This window comes from Delphinapterus leucas, chromosome 13 (assembly GCF_059928025.1).
Source record: "Delphinapterus leucas isolate spDelLeu-1000000601 "Yukka" chromosome 13, BTC_Dleu_Yukka2, whole genome shotgun sequence".
Classification (NCBI taxonomy): Eukaryota; Metazoa; Chordata; class Mammalia; order Artiodactyla; family Monodontidae; genus Delphinapterus; species Delphinapterus leucas.
This window is the reverse complement of record NC_143141.1, coordinates 82,920,644-82,943,460: the sequence shown is the minus strand read 5'-3', so window position 1 is coordinate 82,943,460 and position 22,817 is coordinate 82,920,644. Positions and strand designations below refer to the sequence as shown.

The 22,817-nt window shown below is 47.1% G+C and overlaps 1 pseudogene; it reads right to left on the bottom strand.

Moving 5' to 3' along the window:
• Positions 1 to 3,298: 3,298 nt before the first annotated feature.
• The window catches only part of LOC149747806 (reticulocalbin-1 pseudogene), a 48,754-nt pseudogene continuing 29,235 nt past the window's right edge, over positions 3,299 to 22,817 (bottom strand).

The window sequence follows — 22,817 nt, the reverse complement described above, 5'->3', positions numbered from 1 at the left end:
ATTTGCCTCTTGGAATCCAGGGGATTAGAGCTCAATCTGTGCCTTGGTCTGGTTTGGTGCCAACCTGCGGGCTCAGGAGTGTCTCGGGGGGTCGGCTGAATGCACTCAGTGTATTCCTGGCCAGGGTAAGACTCACAGCTCCCCCAAAAGAAAAACAGCTCTGGCCAAGGCTGTGTGCTGCCACACTTTGCTGAGAAGCCTGGGAAACTCACCGGTGTTGACAGAGAGAGTAGCATCTGGCAAATGTCGAGGAGGAGTCGACACGGTGAGCTCTGTGGCTCTGGGTGTGTCAGCGCCCCTCTCTGGCCTTCCTTGCCTGGGGTTCTGGGCACAGCTTCTAAGGTTTCCACTGATTCAGGTATTAAAATATTTAATCACTATAACTACCATTTTTTCTTGTGCAGCAAGAGTTTGTGTTCCTTTTACAAAGCCCCTCTGGACAGTTTATCTTACTTAATCTTCTCACCCTGCTGGGGTCAGTAAGTCAGGTGTCATGCTCACATTTCACAGATAAAAGGCCTGAGGCTGAGTGATTGAGCAGGGCCCCAGCACTGAGCAGTCAAAGCATTTGAGATTCAATGCATCCTAGGTCCCAAAATAGTTCCATACTAGTGGACTCTTTCGACAGCTATGTGTTGAGTGCCTGTTATTAGCTAGGCCCTGCGCTCAGCACAGGGGGCCATGCAAGTTAACAAACCGATAAAATCTCTGCTCTCTTGGGACTTCATTGAACAGGAGAAAAACAGCAATAAACAAACAGATGGCATGTCAGAGGGGGAAAATAAGGCAGGATGAGAAGGGTAGGGACCATCTCAAGCTAGAAGGGCACTGCAATATTGTGTAGAATGTAGACTTAGGGGGTCTCTCTCCTCAGGTGATATTGAAATAGAACCCTAAAAGGACTTGAGGGTGCAAGCCATGTGACTGCAGGAGGAAAAAGCATCCCAGGTGATGAGGGCGGCAAGTACAAAGGCCCTGAGGTAGGAACAAACTCGATGTGTTCATGAAATACAGGGAGGCCAGTGGGCTCACATTTAGATTCTACATTTGAGACCTCCTAGGAGAACAAGGTGTATTTTTACTACCTTTTCCAAACACCATCTATTTTGGAAATATAAATGTATCAGCCATTGCTTTAAAACAGGTTAATCATAAGATGTTCATTGCCCTCTGGTCCTCTTTCACCTTGAGACTTGGCTGTGGTCCTTGAGCAGTTCTGAGTGAGGACAAAAGGAAGACCAAGCTGAAGGGGGATGAGACTCCTGTAGTTGTGTCATGAACATGGAGTGAGTCATCGTATGTCTGGTGTCAGCAATCATCTGAGCAGCTCTCCAGGGGAGCTGACCATGGACCTTTGTGAGAGGTAAACAGATGGCAGCCTGGGCAGGATGAGTTAACATCCTTCTAGGCGGGGCTTGGAAGAGAGAATCCAGTCCCGGCCATGAGATCCATCCTGGTCCTAGCCCCGGATCCGTCCTGGTGCTTGCCTGGAATAGTCCAGGCCTCCTTCCTCTTTTTGGAGTGGAATTCACTGCGCTCACAGAGTTTATTCAGTGCTATAGAGATGTGGGGTTGAGTAAGGAAATCTGAATGACATCAATCCATTAGTGATGAACCAGTATTTCCTGAGCCCTTCCTAAATGTCAGGACCTGAGTTTGGAATGTGGAGGGATACAGAGATTCATAAAACCTGGGTTCTTCTCTCTTGGGGCTTATAGACAACTGTGGGGAAAAGATTTATGTCCAGGAAAGGTGAAGTGACATGCCAGAAAATGCGCAAAGCAGTGTGAATTACCGTCCCTCTGTCAGATGGGTGCTTCTCAGGCCTGACCATACTAGGGAATCATCCGGGGAGCTTCTTAAACGCGGCTGCACAGTGCGCTCACCCCCAGAGATGGGGAAAGGGGGGAACTTCATGTGTCCTAAATCTTGGGGTGGGCAAAGTGCAGTGGAGGGCTCTGGGCAACAGTTATTTGAAGGGATGATAGAATTTGTGGGTGAGACAGGGCCTAAGATATCAAGCCCAGTAGATAAGGGAGTGAGGCCCAGAGGGGATGTTTCCTGCCCGAGGTCACACTCAGAGTCCATGTCAAAGTGGGACTAGGACCCAGGTCTTCTGTGAACCTTCTTCACGTTCACACCTGCCTCTTGGCTCTGATCAGCTCCTGGACATGGTGGCTCCATGACCCCATGCTGAGCTGAGCTTTTATTTATTTATTTATTTTTTTGGCACTCTGGTCTGTGGCTGGAGGGTTCAAGGGCCTGCTGATTCTGTCCAGAGATGGACTGAGTCCTCCCTGTGCCACTACCTCTAGGGCAGGAAAGGGAGGTGGGGACCGGGTCAGAGACTGTAATCAGGGTATGGATTGGGGACCAATGACAGTCACAGCTGACACCACGGTGGTAACTTTTATGAAAGTCAGGCCAGAGCAGACACGATGAAAGTTAATACGTTGATTGAAGTCTTGCCTTTGAGTATAAAAAGATGAACTAAACAAGCACAGGCTGGGGAAGGGAAGGAGGGGGGAGAGCATGGGAAAAGGGGCCTGGAAGATTCTAGCTAATGCTAGGCTCAATTTTATGGTCCAGCCATGTAGGAGGGCACTCAGTTGGCTAATGTGACCTCAGGCTGTATTACTAGAGATCCAGTGTCCAGAACAAAGGAGGTGATGATCTGACTGTATTTTGTGCTGATCTGTCTACACCTGAACATGGCTTTCAGTTGTTTGGAGATATAGTGGACTAATTGGCAATTTTTGAGAAGATGAGGGCCAGGGGAGCAAAGGGACACGAAAACACTTCCTTTAGAGAATGTTTTTTTTTTTTCCTTTGGAGAACTTTTGAAGGAAATGAGGGTCTCGGTCTTTTTTTTTTTTTTTTTTTTTAATCCTCAGAGGGATCCTTTGTTTCATCCACTTTCTCCTTAAAAAGTAGAATTTCAACCTGTAAAAGTTATTTCTTCCACTTCAGCCAGTGGCTTGGAACACTGCTTTGTCAATTGCATGGTATAAGTGGTCCTGGGGCAGGTCCAAGGGTTGTGGAGTCACCGGGACTGGATGAGATGGGTTCCAGGGCTCCACTAAGCAGGCTTTCCTAGGACCCTACTCCCTACTCCTATCAGAGATCAGTAAGGAAATGGACTGGATTTCTATTCACTTTTTCAAAGATCAGATCTACTTCATTTACATGTCAAGAAAAATTTCTCAAGTATGATAAAGTGTTTACCATTTTCCTATAGTTCTTCAAATGCCTGACATTCATCTTTTCTCCCTACCTTTAAAATTCCTTTCTTTTTCACATTACCTTTCTTAATTGCTTCTTATTGTAAAAAACAAAGACAAAAAACAAAGATGGGTGGATCTGTTGTGCACATTAGCAGGTCCAGACAGAAAAATGCACAGAGGTTTATATGCCATTTACAGTAACAGCTCAGAGTACAGTCAAGGAGAATCTGATATCAGCCTTACTCTGAAAGAAGCCTGTGTAGGATGAGATACCACTGAAGCTTAATCAGAATTTTCCCTCACCAATTATCTAACAGTGGCAAATGTAAAAAATATGCAGTTAAAATACATAGCAGTCACTCCATATACTGCCCTCTCCCCACTCACCCAACTTCTGAATAACAGGGCTTTTTTCAAATTTTATTCCCTTTTAGTTCATATTTCATGGAAAAAGCTAAAAAGTCATGTTTTAGCAATATATCCCCATAGAGCATTGCAATTTACCAAGATTTTAATGTATTTGGACAGAAATCTTACTCAAAGATTAGTGATGACTATTTTCCAGCAAATATTGAGTAAAAAATAATTCTAAACCCAATCTGAGGTGATAAACTTCCTTTTCTGGGGGGACACAACTGCTGAGACAATTGTAGCAATTATCCAGGACAATAAAAGAAAGCTTATGACAGTCTGTCATACTATGGTGAGTGTGCATCAAAGCTCATCATGGTTTTTGGTGAGATCTTCCCCATAATTAGTAGCTTGGCTTCCAACAAACATGTTCCAGTTGTCCAAGATCTCCTCCTTAGTGAGCTTCTCATCCTTGTTTTTGTCCGGCTCGTACACCAGGTGCCTGGCCTCAGCATGCGCGTGGTCATAACCTTGCGGGAGGATCCAGTGGCGATTCTCATCTCTGTCCAGCTTCCTGTCCTTGTTCAGATCTCAGAATTCATTAAACTGCTCCCGTTCTGACAGCACCCAATCTGGCTCAGGGCCATTCTCTTCGTGGGAAAACATATCAGCAATATACTCATCCTGATACACAAGGCCATCCCCGTTCTTGTTGAGGTCCTCCAGAGTTTCCCGAACCACAATTTCCTTCATGTGCTCAAACTCCTCAGGGGGCAGAAAGGTGGTGAACTCCTCCCGGGTGGCTGTCTGGTCACCATTGAGGTCCGCAGGCTTGAACCTTCTCTCATCACATGGCAGCATCTTTTTAAAGGTGTGATGATCTGAAGTCTCATGAAACTCTGTGGGACTACAGGTATATTTCAAGGTGCAACGCAAGTTGTGTTTTGTACAGACTCAGGGGAGAGGGAACTTAGAGCTCAGTATGTGGATTACTGCCTCTTGCGGTTGTGATCTTCATATCCCTGGAAGCAGTCACGTGAAGCCTCTACCAGAGAAGGGATTGCTCTAAATAATAGTGATAATGACAGCTGACATTTGTCAGGTGTTACTATGTGCCATGTACACTGTACATTGATTAACTCATTTGATCTTACCAACAACCCTATCAGGTAAGTACTGTTATTACCCCCATTTTATAGATGGGAAGATTGAGGCACAGAGGGCCACTAAGTTGCTCAAGCTCACACAGGGCAGTGTGGGTCCAGAGTCTGAGGTCCTCTAGCACATGAAGAGGGTTTGAGCAACAAGACCTCTAAGATTTTTCCAATCCCTGAGACTCTCAGGTTTTAGGGTGTTCTCTACTGGGACCATCCTCAAGTCATGTACTTCTTGTGGCTATTTTTTTTTTTGGCGGTACGCGGGCCTCTCACTGTTGTGGCCTCTCCCGTTGCGGAGCACAGTCTCCGGATGCGCAGGCTCAGCGGCCATGGCTCACGGGCCCAGCCGCTCCGCGGCATGTGGGATCTTCCCGGACCGGGGCACGAATGCGCGTCCCCCGCATCGGCAGGCGGACTTTCAACCACTGCGCCACCAGGGAAGGCCCCTTCTTGTGGCTTTCAGGTCACACTCCGCGTAAGGCCCAGGAGACAAGACACTGCTGACTCATTCTTTCCCAGCGGCGCAGGCTGGGAACTGAGCCAGGCCACTTGGCTAGCCTGGTGGCAGGTGCCGGTGCCTGTGGTTTGGCGGCGGGTCAGCAGCCGGGATGTGGCCTCAGGGGCTGACCCGTGGGGAGGGCAGTGGGTCCACAGAACCCAGACTCTGGGACCCTTCAGAGAGGGGTTGATTCGGGGATAGGAAAGAAATACAATTCAGAATTCAACAAGACGGACGTGTGAAACTGAAAAGCCCCAAGTGGACTTTACTCAGTGCCAGCGTCGAGCGTGGCTGATCCATGTGCACCTGGGTGACCCTCCCTGGGGGCTGAACTGGGGCTGCTGACAAGCCTCTCCAGCACTATTCATCCCTCGACATTGACCCAAGGCTTCCTCGGTAGCCAGGGAGGAACAGGGTACCCTGCTGGAGGAACCTCCCTGCCCAGGGCTCCTCAGAGGTGTTCTGGGTACCGGTGCCCAGCAGACAGTGTAGGGGTGCCTGGTCCCACCCGCTGCCCTGAGGGCTGAAGGGGTCAGTATCATGGCCCGTGGGTGCCCCCAGGGAGCTCCTCTTACGTGCAATCGTATAAGGTTTTCTATAAATGGAGCTCATGGGTGGAATTAAAACTCTAGGAGGGCCTTCTCCTGATTCCCTAGGACCTCCTGCCCTGCATCTTCTAAGGGAGGGGTTTGTGCCTGAAAGTCCCTTCTCTTTTGTTTTTGGACACTTGGGTGACAGAGGAGTAGACAAAATCCTGGCACCAAAGAAAGCAGCTGGCCAAACCCTGGTATTCCTACTGATTAGAAGGAATTCGGTTTGAGTTAGTGGTTCCCAAACTTGTCTGATGATAAAACCCACTCGATCAGAACCTTTCTGTGAAGAACCTGGCAAAACTACATTTAAAAATAATAGTCCCTTCCCCAACTTTTATCATGGAGTGAGACCCTGAGGGAAAAAAGTTTGAGCTACAGACTCAATTCACAGCACCTTCATCTTGGACTTGAGAGAGCCTTAAGGAATCTACACTAATGATCTGATAAAACTAAAATGTAAAGAACCCAGTGAATGCGAGAGAATGCTTCAAAACCCCTGAAGATTTTCCACCTTTAATTTTAAAAGTTATTTATTATTTTACAAACACTTTAATAGAACTTACTGTGAGCCAGATATGATGCTTGAAAGATATTTGCTCGTTTAATTTTCATAGAACCCAGAGGCCCGGTGGGGTTAAGTCACTTGCCTAGGGTCGCACAGAAGTGGTGGAGTCCAAGTTCAGACCCGGGCTGTCTGGCTCCTGAGTGTTTGCTGTAAACCACTAAGTTATATGTTTTTTTTGTTTGTTTGTTTGTTTTGTTTTGCTTTGCGGTACGCGGGCCTCTCACTGTTGTGGCCTCTCCCATTGTGGAGCACAGGCTCTGGACGCGCAGGCTCAGCGGCCATGGCTCATGGGCCCAGCCGCTCCGCGGCATGTGGGATCTTCCTGGACCGGGGCACGAACCCGCGTCCCCTGCGTCGGCAGGTGGACTCTCAACCACTGCACCACCAGGGGAGCCCTATATGTGTTTTTAAAACATCTCTTTTCGTTTGGCCACAGAGCAAACCCTCTCTTCCTAATCATTGTAAACGATAGAACAGCTTCATCTGCGTGATTTCAAATATTATACTTCCCCCCTGCGGTCCAATAAGTGGGGCTATTTTTGTATGTGGAGCCCAATCCGACTTTCTCTTTGGATGGAAAACCATGCCTATTGTTATGGCAATCCAAAATGCTGTGTGGAAGCTTTAAAGTACAGATTTGAATCCCTTTGTTTTTCACCCCAAATGTTGAAACAAACCTAAGAGCTCTGCTGATTCCTGACAGTTTTGAGTCTCCGCGTTTCAAATATTTCAGACCAGCTTGGGAGCAAACACATGATATTCTGCTTGTTTCTCTTGCATAGTTTATTTTTAAAAGCATGCATCTGGCTGCTTTTTCGTTCCCCAGAAGGAGGAGGGAAATTGCTCCGAGAAGGCGGGTGTTGGATGGAAACTTCTCCCCAAAGCAGGAGGCAGCTCCATCCGGATCTAGTTCCTTAGTAGGTGCTGTCCCTTGATTGGTCTTGTCCTTCAGCCTCAGGCTCAGAGCTTCCAAGCTCTTCCAAGAATCCTCTGACCTGCTGGGCTCCTTGCACGTGGACAGGAAAGAAGATGTTGGTTACTTGTACGTGTCCACCTTTTCAGAGGAATAGTTTAGTCACCCTCTGATCGTCCATGGTCAGGTCAAATAGAGGACGCCTTTCTGGCTGAGACAGCCCGTTGTCACAGTGTCACAATCATTACTGAGCATTTGCTACGTGTCAGACGGTGGGTAGCTATGCCATGAAGTAGACATTAAAATCCCCCATTTAAAAAAATTAGAAACTGAGGCCCAGAGGAACTAAGTGTCCTCTACGCCCAAGGTCACACAGCTTGTGAGAGCAGAGAGGGGACTGGAGCCTGGGTTTGACACCAGCATCTCTGCTCACTGCACCAGCTCACGGAACAAGGAGTCATTCTTATCGCTCGTTCCTAACACAGCACTGTGGGAGTCTCTGTAGGAGCAAATGGGCAGCAAATTCACATGACCAGGCAGCTGGAGACTGTGTATAGTCTGAAAACTTGGGCCTTGATTATAGCTCTTGCTTCATGATTTTCTTGGAGGAGCCTGAGTCCCACCAAGAAGTGCAAGGTGTGAAATTCACATAGCCTTTTGGGATCACAAGTACACTTTCACCAATAGCCTTAATCAGGGAAGATCACGTTAACCAGTAGGTTTTATGGTTGCTATAGTTATTTTCCGCAAGGAGCTGGAGTCGAAACTTGTGCAGCAGGAGGCAAACTAGCTCTGGCTTGAGATATGGTTCCATTCAGTGTCTTTTCTTCAAGTCCCAGCTCTGCCACCCGTTATTGGTATGACCTGCGGGCATGGGATTTGCCCACACCGAGCCTCAATTTCTGCATCTGTAAATTGGGATCACAGCTTCGTCTGCACTGGGTGGTTTCAAAGACTAAATGACATGGCATACAAAGCCCCTGGCAGTGGGAGGCATGTCTCCTCTGAGAGTCTCTGTGGCCCAGCCAGAGCCCTCACCCACCCCCCCCACCCACCCCCACCCCCAACCGCTGTCCGCTGTGGGCACTCTCTCCTCCCTGTCATCCCAAGACCTCCTGCCTTCTGAGCTCTCCAGTCAGGTTCAAGTTCCTTAACTGTAAAATGGAGATAATAATATATAAACCAAGTGTCACCCTGCCCCTGGGTCCTCAACAACTCCAGCCTGCTTGGTCCCTTTCCTTTAAGATTCAAGTAATGTCAGCTAGAGGCTTTTCACAGATGTCCAGACTGAGGAAGTTCCCCTCTATTTCTAGTTTGCCAGGAGTTTTAAAATCAATCAATGGGTGTTGACCTTTGTCAAATGATTTTTTTTCCATCAATTAATGGGATCATGTGATGTTTCTTCTTTAGAATGTTAACACAGTGGATTACAATGATTGATTTTTGAAAATCAAACCAGCCTTTCATTTCCAGAATAAATGCCTCTTGGTTGCTCTATATCCTTCTTTCTAAATATTGCTGGATTTTATTTGTAAATATTTTGTTGAGGACTTTTGCATCGATGTTCATAAAGGCTATTGATCTCTAGTTTTCTTTTTTTAATACTTTCTTTATAGGGTTTTTATATCAGGATAATGCTGGCCTAATAAAATGGTTGGGAAGTGTTTCCTCCTTTTTTCTTTTCTGACAGACACTGTGTAGAATGGATATTATTTCTTCTTCAATTGTCTGGTAGAATTCTACAGTGAAATTATCTAGCTTGGAGGGTTTTTTTGTAACTACAAACTAAATTTCTTTAGTTGTTATAGAACTATTCAGGTTATTTATTTCATAGTAGGTGAATTTTGTAGTTTTTGTTTTTTGAGGAACTGGTCCATTTTACCTAAGTTAGAGAATTTATGTGTGCCGAGCTGTCCATAGTTTTCCTTTATTATCTTTTTAATGTTTGTGATATCTCTAGTGGTAGCCCCTCTTTTATTCCTATTTGTGCCTCTCTTTTATTCCTGATTTTGATAATTTCTCTCTTAGTTCCTTTATCAGTCTTTGTAGAAGTTTATGAGTATTGTTGATCTTTTCAAAGATCCAGATTGGTTTAACTGACTTTCTTAATTGCTTTCTGTTTTAATTCAATTGATTTCTGTTCTTATCTTTATTATATTCTTTCTTCAGCTTCCTTTGGGTTTATTTTTCTCTTCTTCTTTTATTTCCTAGGGTGAGGTTTTTAGATCAGTGATTTAAAATTTTTCTTTTTTTTAAATTTATAAACATTTGATGCTATAAGTTTTCCTCTAAGCACTGCTTTAGCTGCATGGTACAAACTTTGATATGTTGTATTTTAATTTATGCTCAATTAAAAATATTTTCTAATCTCCCTTGCTACTTCCTCATTGACCATGGGTTATTTAGAAGTATATTGTTTAATTTCCAAGTGATTGGAGGTTTTCCTGTTATCTTTCTGTTGTTGATTTCTAGTTTAATTCCATTATGACCAGAGAACATACCTTATACAAGTTCAGTTCTCTTAAATTTGTTAAGGTTCTTTTTTAATGGCCTAGGGTATGGTGGCTGTTCCATGTGTACTTGAAAGGAGTGTATATTCTGTTGTTGGGTGAAGTGCTAAATGTTATTTAGATCCACTTGGTTGATGGTCTTTTTCAGTTCTTCAATATCCTTACTGATTTTCTGTCTACCAGTTCTATCTATTAATACTGAGAGAGGAGTTTTGAAGTCTCCTAGTGTAATTTTGTATTCTGTCCAGGTTTTATAGATGCATTCATTGAGAGTAAATGTGCTTACTCCACATTTTTCAGAACTAAAGCCCATTTGCCTCTTCACCTAAATCATGTTTGTGCCACTGCTGATTGACTCGGGAGAGACACAACCTAGCAATGAAATATCCGACTCTCTTCACATTTTCAGTGCCTAATCCTAAGACAGGGTTTGAGAAGAACCAGTTGGGGGAGAGTGGGGGACTCAGGCTTCGTCCAGAAGGGGGGTTTGTCCCACACCTAAGAAGGGTCTAGGTGTTCCCTGAAGAGCCCCTTCTATCTCCTTGTCTTCCCACAGCAGGGTTCAGGGATCCGGAGAGGCATTCCAGAGGAGGGGACACCTGACTAAGCTTCCAGGCTATTTTAGGGTCATAAAGGTGAAAAAGATAGGAGGGACGGTAGAGGGAGCCATCTCTGCAAAGGCCTAGAGCCCGAGAACACAGGGTGAGCCTGGACATATCGTCATCTCTTCTGACCACTCTGCTGCTTACTTCTTGGACCCCCCAGTTACAAGCACAGGAATCTTGCCTCTGCAGGCTGCAAAGCACTCTCCCTAAGGTCATCTCACTGTGACCGGGTGGTGCCTTATTTCTTCCCTTAAGGATGAGAACACTGAGGCTTTGTGGATGGACTCATCCATGCCACCCTACAGAGGTGTCACAGAACTGTTTTAGGACTCAGGTCTCCTCACTCCTGTCTAGTCCTTTTTTTTTTTTTTTTTTTTCCCAGGGTGGGGACATGGATTTTTTCCCCCAGCTTTAATGAGGGATAATTGACAAATATAGTTGTATATATTTCAATAGTACACTGTGATGATTTAATATACATATAGATTGTGAAATGATTACCATGATCAAGAATCAAGATAACTAACAAATACATCACCTCATATAGTTAACTCCTTTTTTTTGGTGGCAAGAACACTTAAGAGCTACTCTCAGCAAATTTCAAGGATGCAATAGCATATTATCAACTATAGTCACCATGCTGTACATTAGATCTTCAAAGCTTATTCATCTTATACATTTGACCTATATCTCTTCATTTCCCCCAACCCCCAGAAGCCACCATTCAACATTCTGTTTCTATGAAACAGCTTTTTTTTTTTTTTTGTAAGTTCCACATATAAGTGATACTATTCCTTTATCCACTCATCTGCCGATGGACACTTAGCCTGTTTTCATACCTTGGCTATTGTGAATAATACACAATGAACACAGGAGTGCAGGTATCTCTGCAAGATCCTGATTTGGTTTCCTTCTGATATATTCCCAGAAGCAAGACTGCTGAATCATATCATAAGATAACTCTATTTTTAATTTTGGGGGGATCCTGTTTTCCATAATGTCCTGTCCAATCCTATTTTCTCAGAAAGTTCCTAGCCCTGGGGCCTGCCAGGTCACCTGGGAGATTCTCAAGCTTTTCTATTTTCCTGTTTCCAAACCATTTCCATGTGCAACCACTGCCTGCAGGTGCCCATCCCTGGAGGGGGCACATCAGCGTTTCCAGGGGTTGACTGAGCGGCATTGAACTTCACAGTCTGAACGAGCACCCGTGACCCTGATAGGCAGTTCTCCTCTCCCTGTGCCTAGAGAAGAACCTCTGATTCTGTTCAAAACCTTTCATTTTACAGATAGTGAAACAAGGCCGAGAGAGGGGAAGAGACCAGCTGGGGGATTAGAACTGAGACCCAAGCTGGGGATTTGGGATGTGGATTTGTGACTCTTTAATAAGAAATCAATCATGGTTAACAGTTATCAAGCACTTCCTCGATCCTGTGACACTCTGTTAGTCCCTTTACGTGGATGAACTCATGCATTCTTCACAACACCCTGGGAGGCAGATATCATTACTATTGAGCTCATTTCACAGATGAGCAAACCGAGGCACGGAGAGGTTTGATAACTTGATGAAGCTCATGCACCTAGTGCATGGGGAAGCCAGGGAGCCAACCCAGGCCCTACAAGCTCCAGGCCTTTGCGCCCAGACACGCCCACCTCTTCTGCTTCTCTACCTGTCCCCCTGTTTCTCAGCATCAGAATCCCTCTGCCACCAAACGAACGGCCTTTATTTCCCTTCTAGGGGCACCCGATCAGCTGCTGGGGCTCCTCAGCGTTAGTGATATTCACAAGGAGTGTCCAGTGCCTGCACACAGCAAGGCCTTAGGGGCCAAGCCTCTGCCCGAGTGTCCTGCCCTCACCGAGGAGGGGCCCTGCCTGGGCCTGGCCTCCCGTCCTGCGGACCTGGCCTCCTTCCAAAGGCCACATCCTCTCAAGGTCTGGAGAGCAGGAGCCCTTCCCAGCTCAGTCAGGACCCGGCTGAGGGGTGGCCCGGGGCAGGAGTGACAATGCATCTAAAATTACCCCAGCTGAAAGCTGTGTGTGCTCCACCCTTCCTGCATCCCTCCCCGAGACTGGACCAGCCGATAGAGAGCCCTCTGTGGATTGGGTGATTTGTGTTGAAAGTTGTGCTCCCAGCCTCTGGGGCCCTCTGGGCTGGAGTGCTGGGAGGGGTCCCTAGAAACCCAGCTTGTGTGAAGCAGGCTTGCCATGGGGACCGGTGCTCTAACCCGGTGTCTTCTTTTGAGCTGTGGAGGGTTCTCTGGGCCTCTGTGTTCCCTCTCCTTGGATCACACTTGCCTGGTAATTCCTACTTAGCCCCACAGGTGTTCTCCTAGATGCCTCTTCTTCCAGGAAGCCTTCCTTGCATACCTCCCTCCTGCATCCATCTGGGTTGCATGCCTTTTCCCATCTTACCCCTCATAGAACTTTTCAGTATTGGCCTGTTCATGAGTCTGTGTCTCCAAGTAAAGGGCCAGGTTCACTGTAGTATTCCAAATCCCCAGCACAACACCCAAACCATAAGAAATGCTTAATAATAGGGAACTTCGTTCAATATCCTGTGATAAACCATAATGGAAAAGAATATAAAAAAAATATGTATATGTGTAACTAAATCACTTTACTGTACAGCATTGTAAATCAACTATACTTCGATAAAAAAATAAATAAAATTCAGAATGGAAAGCTGGAAAAAAAGAGATGCTTAATAATGTTTGTTGAATTAGCGAATTAAAACAAAGATGTCAAGGGTGAAGACTGAATAGTATAGTTTTCTTCACGCTGTAGCTTTTGGATATCCATAGACATAAGAAAGGAAACATTCCAATGTTCAGGTATTAAAGGAAGAAACATGCCTTGTATAACCTATTGTTTTAGGAGTTGCAAACCCTCAGTTGTTCCTGCTGGTGTCTAAATGTCTTTCTGAGTGGGATACTTGGGATGAGACTTTAGAATGTCCTTGTTGGCAGGACTCTGAGAGGTCTTTATCCCTATTTTACAAAGAAGGAAGTGGAGACTCAGAGAGGTTCAGTAACTCGCTAGGGTTGCACAGCCAGGAAATGCCATTTTGGGGTTGTCTCATTATTCATAAGGCGTGTGTGTCTCTTACCTTCATGGGCTTTCGTGCAGCATGGGAGACACAGAGGTACTAAGACCATGACACATCGCTGCGAAGAGTGACGGAGGGAAGGGGAAAATTGCAGGGGGAGCCAGCGGGAAGAGGGAAGCGCCTGCCTGGGAGTGTGCCGATTGGACCAGGGTGGGAAGCAATGGGAAGAGCGTGTGCAAGGCAAGGAGGCTGGAAATGCAGGGCGCTTGGGGGACCGTGATGATCTCCCCCTCTCACGGGCAGCTCTTGAAATGAGGCGGACGCTTGGGAAGAGTTAATGTTGCTTTTGCCTGTCCCTAAAGTGAGGTCATGTCTGGCCACTGAACTGTCAGCTTTACCAATCTAACCTGTTCTCCCCAACAACAGTAAACCAGTCAAATCCATTTACCCTCTTCACCATCAAATAAGCCGAATTTTCTGACGTCAGGATTTCTGGAGGTAGAAAGGCTTTGCCAAGAGGTGGAGAAGAGCCCTCCGGTTGGGTCTTTGAGCAAGTCCTGCTCGGCCACTTCCCGTCCCCTCCAGGCAGTGTCTGTCCTTCCATCCGTCCAACCATCTGCCCGTCTGCCCGTCTGTCCGTCCGTCCGTCCGTCTGTCCATCCGTCTGTCTGTCCGTCCTGGCCAAATTGGCAGGTCGGGGCAGGAGCCCTCCATGGCCGCCGCAAGCTCTTTCTCTGAGATGAGTGATGAATGCGCTTGGGGATTAGCCGACTCTCCCTGGCCCTGGTGGTGCCAGGAGTGAGCACATTCCTGAAAGGCCAGAGCTGATGGATGCCTTGGGGGGAGGGGGAGGCTTTAGGGAGAGGAGAGGCTAGAGTTTGGGAGGGGATTCCTGACATTCCCAGGGACGGGGTGGGGGGGCAGAAGTGCCTGGAGCCGTGATGGACAGACAGCTGAGAGAACAGGCCCAGACCAGGTGCGGGGTGGAGGGCCTTGATCCACACCTCCGGCCCTCCCCACCCTCAGTGCCCTGGAATGTTATCTTTCCTCTAATCACCTGCAGGCCAGGGAAGAATGAGGGGATGACACTCGTGTGAGAGAGTGGCTTTTTCTGGGTGGGGGGAGGGAGGGAGAGGACAAGGAGGATGGTGGCCTAACGGGGTGGAAAGAAGATACTAGAGCTTCCTGAATCCCACCTACTTGCATCATAGAGGGCCTGAGTGGGGAAGGATGTGGAACCTATAGAGCTTCCCATGAAGGACCCTAGGGTAACACCTCTTCCACCCTTTATGTGGTGACTGAGGCATCTTAGGGCCCAGGAAACATACCAGAACTCTTGATGTCTTTGGTTTCATAATCAGATACCTCTTGCCCTGAGCCTCAGTTTCCCCAATTCTAGGAATGAAGAAGTTTAATTCCGTGGTCTCTGAAGACCGTCCTGGTTCTGATGTCCTTGGACCTCTGAGAGCGCTCACCCCAGACCACTCACGGGGTGGTGGCTGGTGAACAGGCGAAGAGGGGAGAGACGTGTCAGGCATCTCACTCTTATACTCCAGTGAGGCCCCTGGACAGTACTGGAGGCAGGGAGTCCATGAAATCTGCTTCTTTGGAAGCTGAGTTCCTGAGGCTGCCTGGCAGAGGGAGAGCGTCAAGCCCAGATGCTGCCAGGATCCACCCTCTTGCCTGTGGCTGAATCGCTCCAAGCCTCGCTTCCTAACTTAGAAATCAGGGTGACAGCGGTGACCTCTCGTGGTTAGGGCAAGGCTGGAGCAGGTTTTCCTGATGCTCCCCTTTCTGGCCGCCCGTTGGCCGCCCACTCTGGCTCTCATCTCTAGAGTGTTCTGCAGACCAGGCGGCCACGGCTCTCAGAGTTCCCTGGTTTCTTTTGCGGTTCTTCTTTTCCACAAGGCGCTTTGTTCACTACCTAAATGTAATGTCCTTTTCGTGTCTTTTAATACTTCTCATTAAACAAAAATCTTGCTGATTAGAGGAGGAAAGGACGTGGAAGATCAGGGACGTGATGCCTTTCACCTTCTCTCAGCGGAGCCCCCCACCCCGTGACCAGCACTGGGCCAGGGTGTCTGCCGAGGGGGTACATACAGGCACACCTTGTTTTACTACGCTTCACGTTATAGAGCTTCACGGATATTATGTTTATTACAACTTGAAGGTTTGTGGCAACCCTGCGTCGAGCGAGTCTATCGGGGCCATTTTCCCAACAGCATTTGCTCACTTTGCGTCTCTGTGTCACATATTGGCAGTTCTTGCAATACTTCAAGCTTTTTCATTAATACTGTATTTGTTATGTGATCTGTGATCAGTGATCTTTGATGTGACTATTTCAAAAAGATGAAAATCTGTTGAAGGTTCAGATATGGTTAACATTTTTTAGCAATAAAGCATTTCCAAATTAAGGTATGCACAATTTTTTTAGACATAATGCTATTGCACTTAATAGACTATAGTATAAACACAACTTTTATATGCACTGGGAAACCAGAAAACTCGTGTAACTCACTTGATTGCCATATTGGCTTTATTGTGATGGTCTGGACCTGGACTCCCAGAATCTCCAAGGTATGTCTGTATTTCTTCCCATTTTATAGATGAAGAAACTGAGGCCGAGGGACCTCAAGGTCACACAACTAGTATGAGGTAGAACTGGGGTTGATTCATAAGTAGCTGAGTGAAACTTTGTGATAGTTTCTTCTTTTACAGCAGAGGAGCCCTCTGAACCACAGTGCAAATCTCATAGTAGCCGTATGACGAACAAGAACTATTCTCTTGTGGTTACACAATGATTTACTTAAAGACAAGTGACCTGAACACATAAGTTGCTTTTCAAACCTTTATATTCTAAATAATGCTGCCACGGTCATTCCCATACATCCATTCACAATATGTACCAAATGCTACTGCGCGCTTGACACTGCATTGGCTTCATGATGTGTTTGTGTAAGTTACTGAGGGACTGGTTCCCCTCTCCGTCTTGCGTCCTCCTGCACCGTGCCTGCCGTGGCTCCTTGAACACGTAGCTGTTCTGAAAGTATCCATTACACGCCAGAGACATCACAGAACCCGGGAGAGGCTGGCTCTATTTTTCTTCAACCTGGAAGCTAAAGACTGTATCTCTTGTGGGAAGCCACCTTTGAATGCTAGCTGGAAAAAAAACTGATGGCGCAGTCCCTTATCAGAGCTTCCTGAAACCCTTCAAAGGAGCACAATGTTGGGTGGGTGGTACTATATCCATTACCTCATCTCCTTTGCTGTCCTCCTTTTTCTGGTCACATCAAACAAAAACAAAACCTTGGCCAACACTATCCATAGGGGCTGTTCTATATTAAGATGAGCAATTGTGAGGAAATCTAAAATCAGCCCAGCATTAATCAGCTCCTGTTGCCAACGTGGATGACTCAGTTTTCAATTGCACAAGTCCTGAATTCCAATGGTGCTCTCAGGGGTAGCACTTAGCGACATGGACGAAGCACAATGCTGGGACATCGTGTGGCCATGGGCACTGGTAGGAAGAGTACTAGCTTTTAGAGTCAGGTAGCCTGGGTTGGGATCCTGGCTCTGACCCTCACTAGCTTCAAGTCCAAGGGCACACAAGGGTGGAAGAGGTTTTCTTAACCTCTTTGAGCCTCAGTTTCCCCATATGAAAAGAGGTGATGAAAGCACCTATTTCATAGGATGGCTACAACAATTCAATAAGATCATGTATGTAAAAGTGGACCTAGCATAATTCCTGATGCAACGGTTCCTCCCTGCAAGGCTGTGGTTGCCTACGCAACTCACGGTAGCAGCCTGCACAGCCCTGGAGAGGACCATCTCCCCTTGGGTATCTGAATTCAGCTTCCTCTTGTACACATCCAGGACCAGCCCAACACGCTAGTCATCCCCATTGCTACCTAGCCAGCATGGCAATTGGCACTGGATAAAATTCGATCAGCACTCTGCTCATCTGGGGGTCAGATACAGGAGCCTCTCAACTCCAGAGCATGGCCATTACCCTGGAAGCAAGCAGGAAATGCACCTGGGTAACAAGAAAAGTAACTTCTGCAAAGGGCCACTTTTGTCCACAAAAGAGCCAAGAGAGCCAACCTTGGGCTTTCTTGGCAGAGTTTGGTGGCATAGAATTCTGCGTGGAGTGAAAATTATTGACTTAATCATGATGACTCATGTCTGCTTTCTTCTGGAAAATCTAATTTCTCCCCCTTGTTAGTGGGAATAATGCTTCAGAAGCAACTTAGGACACATTGAGAGATGGAACAGAGAAGTAATAGCCATGGGGAACGGTTCTGGGAAAGAAAATGGAATTAGTCGCTGGAGACAGGTTGGTGCCAGTGAGTGCAGGGACACCCAGCCCTCAGCCTGGTGTTTTCAGAGGACATCAGTGAATCAAAGTCTGTTTCAAGTCACTGATGTTGTATGTGTTATGGGGTCCAAGCTCATACTGCTCGCTGCACAACAGGCCAATAAAGTGAGAGATGGAAACCAGCAGAGAAGAGAGTGGACTATTGTCCCAAGAAGCATCTTACCCGGGTTAGCATTCAGGCTTCTTTGATACTAAAAGGGGAGGGAGTGTGGCTGGTTTTTGCAAACTTCTTGGGGCAGGAATCCTTTGCTCTTGCAGCTGTCCGCAGAGGTCTGGTCACAATGTTCTTATAAACCTTCAACAAGACAATTGTTGTTTTCTGTTCCGCAACTTTTAGTCTCTATTTGAATGGAAAAGTGTTATACCTTTAAAGGTCAGAGGCTTGAGAATGCGCTATCTTGTCTATTGCAGGCTCCAGGCAACATTCTTTTCCAAAGGTGCAGAGCCAGCATGACTAAGCACAGGCGACAGAGCCCAGAGGTTACAGCTAAAGGACTAGATCCAATATGGAGTCAGGTTTGTTCTTCTGTGTTAACACACGTGCTTTGTTAAAGAAGTCAGGAATGCTTCTAATCCATTTATACTCCCAACACAAGTGGCTAAAAATATAAAAGCTTATCACTTCAAATGGAAAATGTCAGTAATCTGGAATATTGGCTTTTATGGAACAGTTTACTCAGCTCACTCACTGAGGGCAGGCAGCGGCTGTGGGGAAGGTTTTCTCTGGCTTCCAAAAGGAGTAACAGCATGTATGGGGGCAGGGGTACAGGGGGAAATCTCTGTACTTTCCACCCAGCTTTGCTCTGAACCTAACACTGCTCTGAAAACTAATGTCTATGGGGGGGCGGGAAGAGAGAGATGAGATTGGCACGGTTTAGTTTTTAATGTTCCTGTTTCTAGCATTGAATAAATGAATACATATCACTTTTGACTTCTGATGGGTGCAGAACGTACCTCTTTCTAAACCTCCATTTCCTTATCTGTAAAATGGGGACAAAACCATCATGTATCTCCCAGGGCTGCAGTGAGGATTAGGCCGGATATGGCTGTGAGGGCCTGGGCACAGTGCCCAGTTCCGTGGAGATACCAGTAGCACCATCGTCTTTGGATTTGAAGGAAAACATCAATTTCATGTAACTGTGACTGCTTTTTGGACAGCACTGAGGAATGAGAGCTTGACTGAGGCCAGAAATAAAGGGCATTCTGAGTCCTCAAGTCTCCGCTCTCAGGAGGAGTTGACTGTGTCTTGTCACGGATCCCATCCGTGATGGAGGTCCCTTTTCTATCCCTTCCCCACCAAGCGGCCTTCCATTCCTTGCCTCCGGAAGCAGTGTGAGTATCTGAGCGCTGGGAGGGAGAGGAGGAACTGTCCCCTGAGCCCACGAGTCTTTAAGCTGAGCAGAAACTGCTGGGCCCCTCAGACAAGCCTGTAACACGTAGTGACATTTTGAGGTATTGGGCTGTGGCCCCTCTTGAGCGTCTACACACACATCACGTGACGGCTTCCACCCCCATTCAAGCAACAGGACGCCTGTGAGCTTCAGAGGGCAGGGCTTACGTGTCCTTCCTTTGCATCCCCAGAAGGTGGGCATGAGGGGTGTGGAAGGACTCTAGGACAAGGAATCAGGCAGACCTGCCTTCTTGGAGCCTCAGTTTTCTGATGGGAAAAGTTGAGTTGATAGTCCCTGATAGCCTTTCAGTGTTGTTGAGAGCCTCAGACAGGGTACTTGGTCTGCAAACCCCTTGGGAATTGCCAGCTGCAGAGGTTGAGTCTGAGGAGGAGAAAGGCCATCTTGGACGCTGAGTGTCTCACCATCATAGGGTGTACCCATCTCTTTCCTCTTACTGGGGTGTGGAGCTTTCGGTCCCTGCTCAAGTCCATACGTTCCATCCTCAAGTCCCATCTGGGTCAGCCTGCCCAGATTGCCACCATGGAGGCGATGCTGGGAGAGGATCCACCTTCTCCTTGTTCCTTCATGCTAAGAGCCTGCCACCAGGAGAGGGGACGTGCCGTGCACTGGGTCACATGGCCTGGGAGTAGGGGTGGGGTGAGGTGGGCTTGACCCCGGATCTCTGGGCTCCCAGACCTGCCTCCACCACTCCAAGCTGGCACTCACAGACTGATGGTTTTCCATCCCTCCATCACTTAAGGCAGTGAGCACATCAACTGAAACATTTTATCTCCTGATACGCAGTGGAGGGAGTGTCTACAGGACACCTTCCAAAAATAATATTTTTGCTCTCTGGCAGCAAAATACACAGAATTCGTTCTTGTCATTTTTGAATCTCTGGCAACAGCTCAACGAGCATTCTTATTTAGAACAATGTAACAATCTGACTTCTGTTTTGGCCTCTAAGTTCTTTTGTCCCTTCCAACAAAGTGTGAAATATGCACTTCCCGGAGTGGGAGGACAGCTCCTGACAATGTAAAGCAATAACAAACTGAGCCAGAGGCAGGGGTGGGCACTGGAACCAGTGATCCCAGCCCTTTTGGAATCCTCTGTCTGGGTTACCAGGAAGACCGAAAATAAGTAGCTGGCGTCAGCTGCCTCGTCGCAATGGGTTGGCGACATTTTCTGGTTCTCGTTTGCAGTCAAGGATGGTGTGATATCAAAGGTTGTCCCTAACCGACCCCCATATACCTCAGTCCCCCGATTTGTTATTCAGTTCGCACAAGGTGACCCCCTCTGCCTGAGCACCTACTACCCCATCTGAATCTCAGAGTCCCTTAGGTATTATGTTTCTTCATTTTAGGTATGAGGTAACTGAGGTCTAGAGAGGGGAGGTGACTTAAGCCAAAGTGATGTTACAAGTGACATGAGAACACAGAGGCTCTAAGAGGCTCTACTGCTGCTCAAGTTGCCATAGATGCCCTGGGTTGCACATGGGGGCAGCTGGTCACCCCCTCATCTCTGCACAGTGGCATGGGAGCCCCAAAGACCTCAAGAGCAGGAAGACACGGTGGGTGGCTGTGCCTTACGCCACGCCAGGGTGTCGGGGTGCACCCTAGATGGGGCAAGAGGAGGTAGGCAGGGGGTTGGGGAAGTGAGGGGTGATTCCAGCGAGAGGTGGTGGAGATCAGGGTGGAGGCACCCCACAGGGAAGGGGCATGGACTCTCCTCTACGAGGGAGGCATGTGGGGCTCCTGGTGGGGGAAGCTGGGCAGGGTGCCTGGGGACAGACCGGGGAGAGGGAGGGGGAGTGTTGACCACGTGAACCTGCAGGCTCCGAGCTGCCCCTTTCCCCATGGCAGGACCTCCAAGCACCTGACGCCCATGTGAGGTGACGTGCTCTTCTGGGAATGGCCAAGTTGCCTGCACAGTGACATGCAAGACTCCTTCACCCACGCCCCCTTCCTCTGCACCCCTCGATGCTTTCTCTGCACCCCCTGCCTTCCCCTGCTCCAACTCTTATGACTAATTCAACTCAGTATTAACCAGAGCTGCTATTTCTTGAAGGCGTTACTTGGTGCCAGGCACTGCAGGAGGTACTTTGGCTAAATTAGATCAAACTTGCAACATCCTGGGCAGGTAGTTATTATTTCTCCCCATTTTGCGGATGAGAAGGCTGAAAATCAAAGAGGTGAAGTGACTTGGCCAAGATCACTCAGCTGTGTCTGGGATGCACACACGGAGGTTACTTCCTGTCTCCACAGAGGTCGGTATGAGCCTGAGCTAGAGTAGAAGGCAGGGAACCCAGACTTGGCCCCCCGGGGTTGAACCCCTCTTCCTCCCACAGGCCAGGCACCTCGCTTCACCTTTCTGGGGCTCCAAAATAAAGACACCAATAATACGCATTTTGTAAAGTTACTTGGAAAATCAAATGAAATGATAAACATAAAATGATAAACAGAACTGATAGTAATTAAAGCAACTCCCGAGATGTTGGACTTCATTTGTATGATGCAGTAACAAAATGATTGCTCATATAGGGAGAATATTGGTGCATTATTTATGAAAATCATTGAGGTTGAGTATGTTCTATCTTTACTGATGGCTCAGCACTTTGAATTTTTCCTTCTCTGTGAAGACTTCCCTCCAAGCTTTTGTGGAAAGAACTTTAATTCTAGTTCTAATCGTGGGACCTCAGTTTGCCCATCTGGAAACTAGGGATAATCAATCTATGGAGATAATCCATGTGAAAGTATTTTGAAAGCTGCCAAGGGCTATAGAGAAGGGAGTATTTATTAATCTAGATTATTAGGCATCAAATTTAAGAATGAAGCCAGAACATTGTGAAGACATCTCTTGAGTTTCACGGCTTACCAAAGCCACTTCTAGGGCCATATTGCCGCCGAGGGCTCAACATCTATTCCTTTTTCAAATTTCTCCTTACTCTCAGCACCCACCTCTGCCCGGTTAGTGATTTTTTTTAGTCATGGACAGAGAGTAATTTCTCCATGGGGTGGCCTCCTCGCCCTGCTGCAGCCTCAGCTACTGTCTGAGGTGGAACATTCATTCCAAACTTCATCCAGCTCTACTTTCAAAACAGGTCCAGAATCTGGCCACGTGTCACTTCTTCCAGTGCTACCCTGAGCCTAAGCTCTCATCAGCTCTTCCTTTGGAAGACTGCAGACCTCCTAACGCTTTCCCCCAGTCTGTTTTCCACACGACCACCAGAGCGGTACTATAGACCATAACTCATTTCTCTAAAGAAGGTCTACAAACGGCCAAAAACACATGAAAAGATGCTCACCATCATTAATTATTAGGGAATTGCAAATCAAGACAGTAAAATATACTTCACACCCACTAGGATGATTATAATTTTTTTTAAAAGGAAAAGAGCGAGTATTATTGAGTATGTGGAGGAATTGGAATCCTAGTACGCTGTCGATGGGAACGTAAAATGGTGTCACAACTGTGAGACACATTGTGGAGGTTCTGCAGGAAGTTAAACACAATTACCACATAACCTGGCAATTTCTCTCCTAGGTATATACCCAAAAGAACTGAAAATAGGCGTTCAAGTACTTGTACATG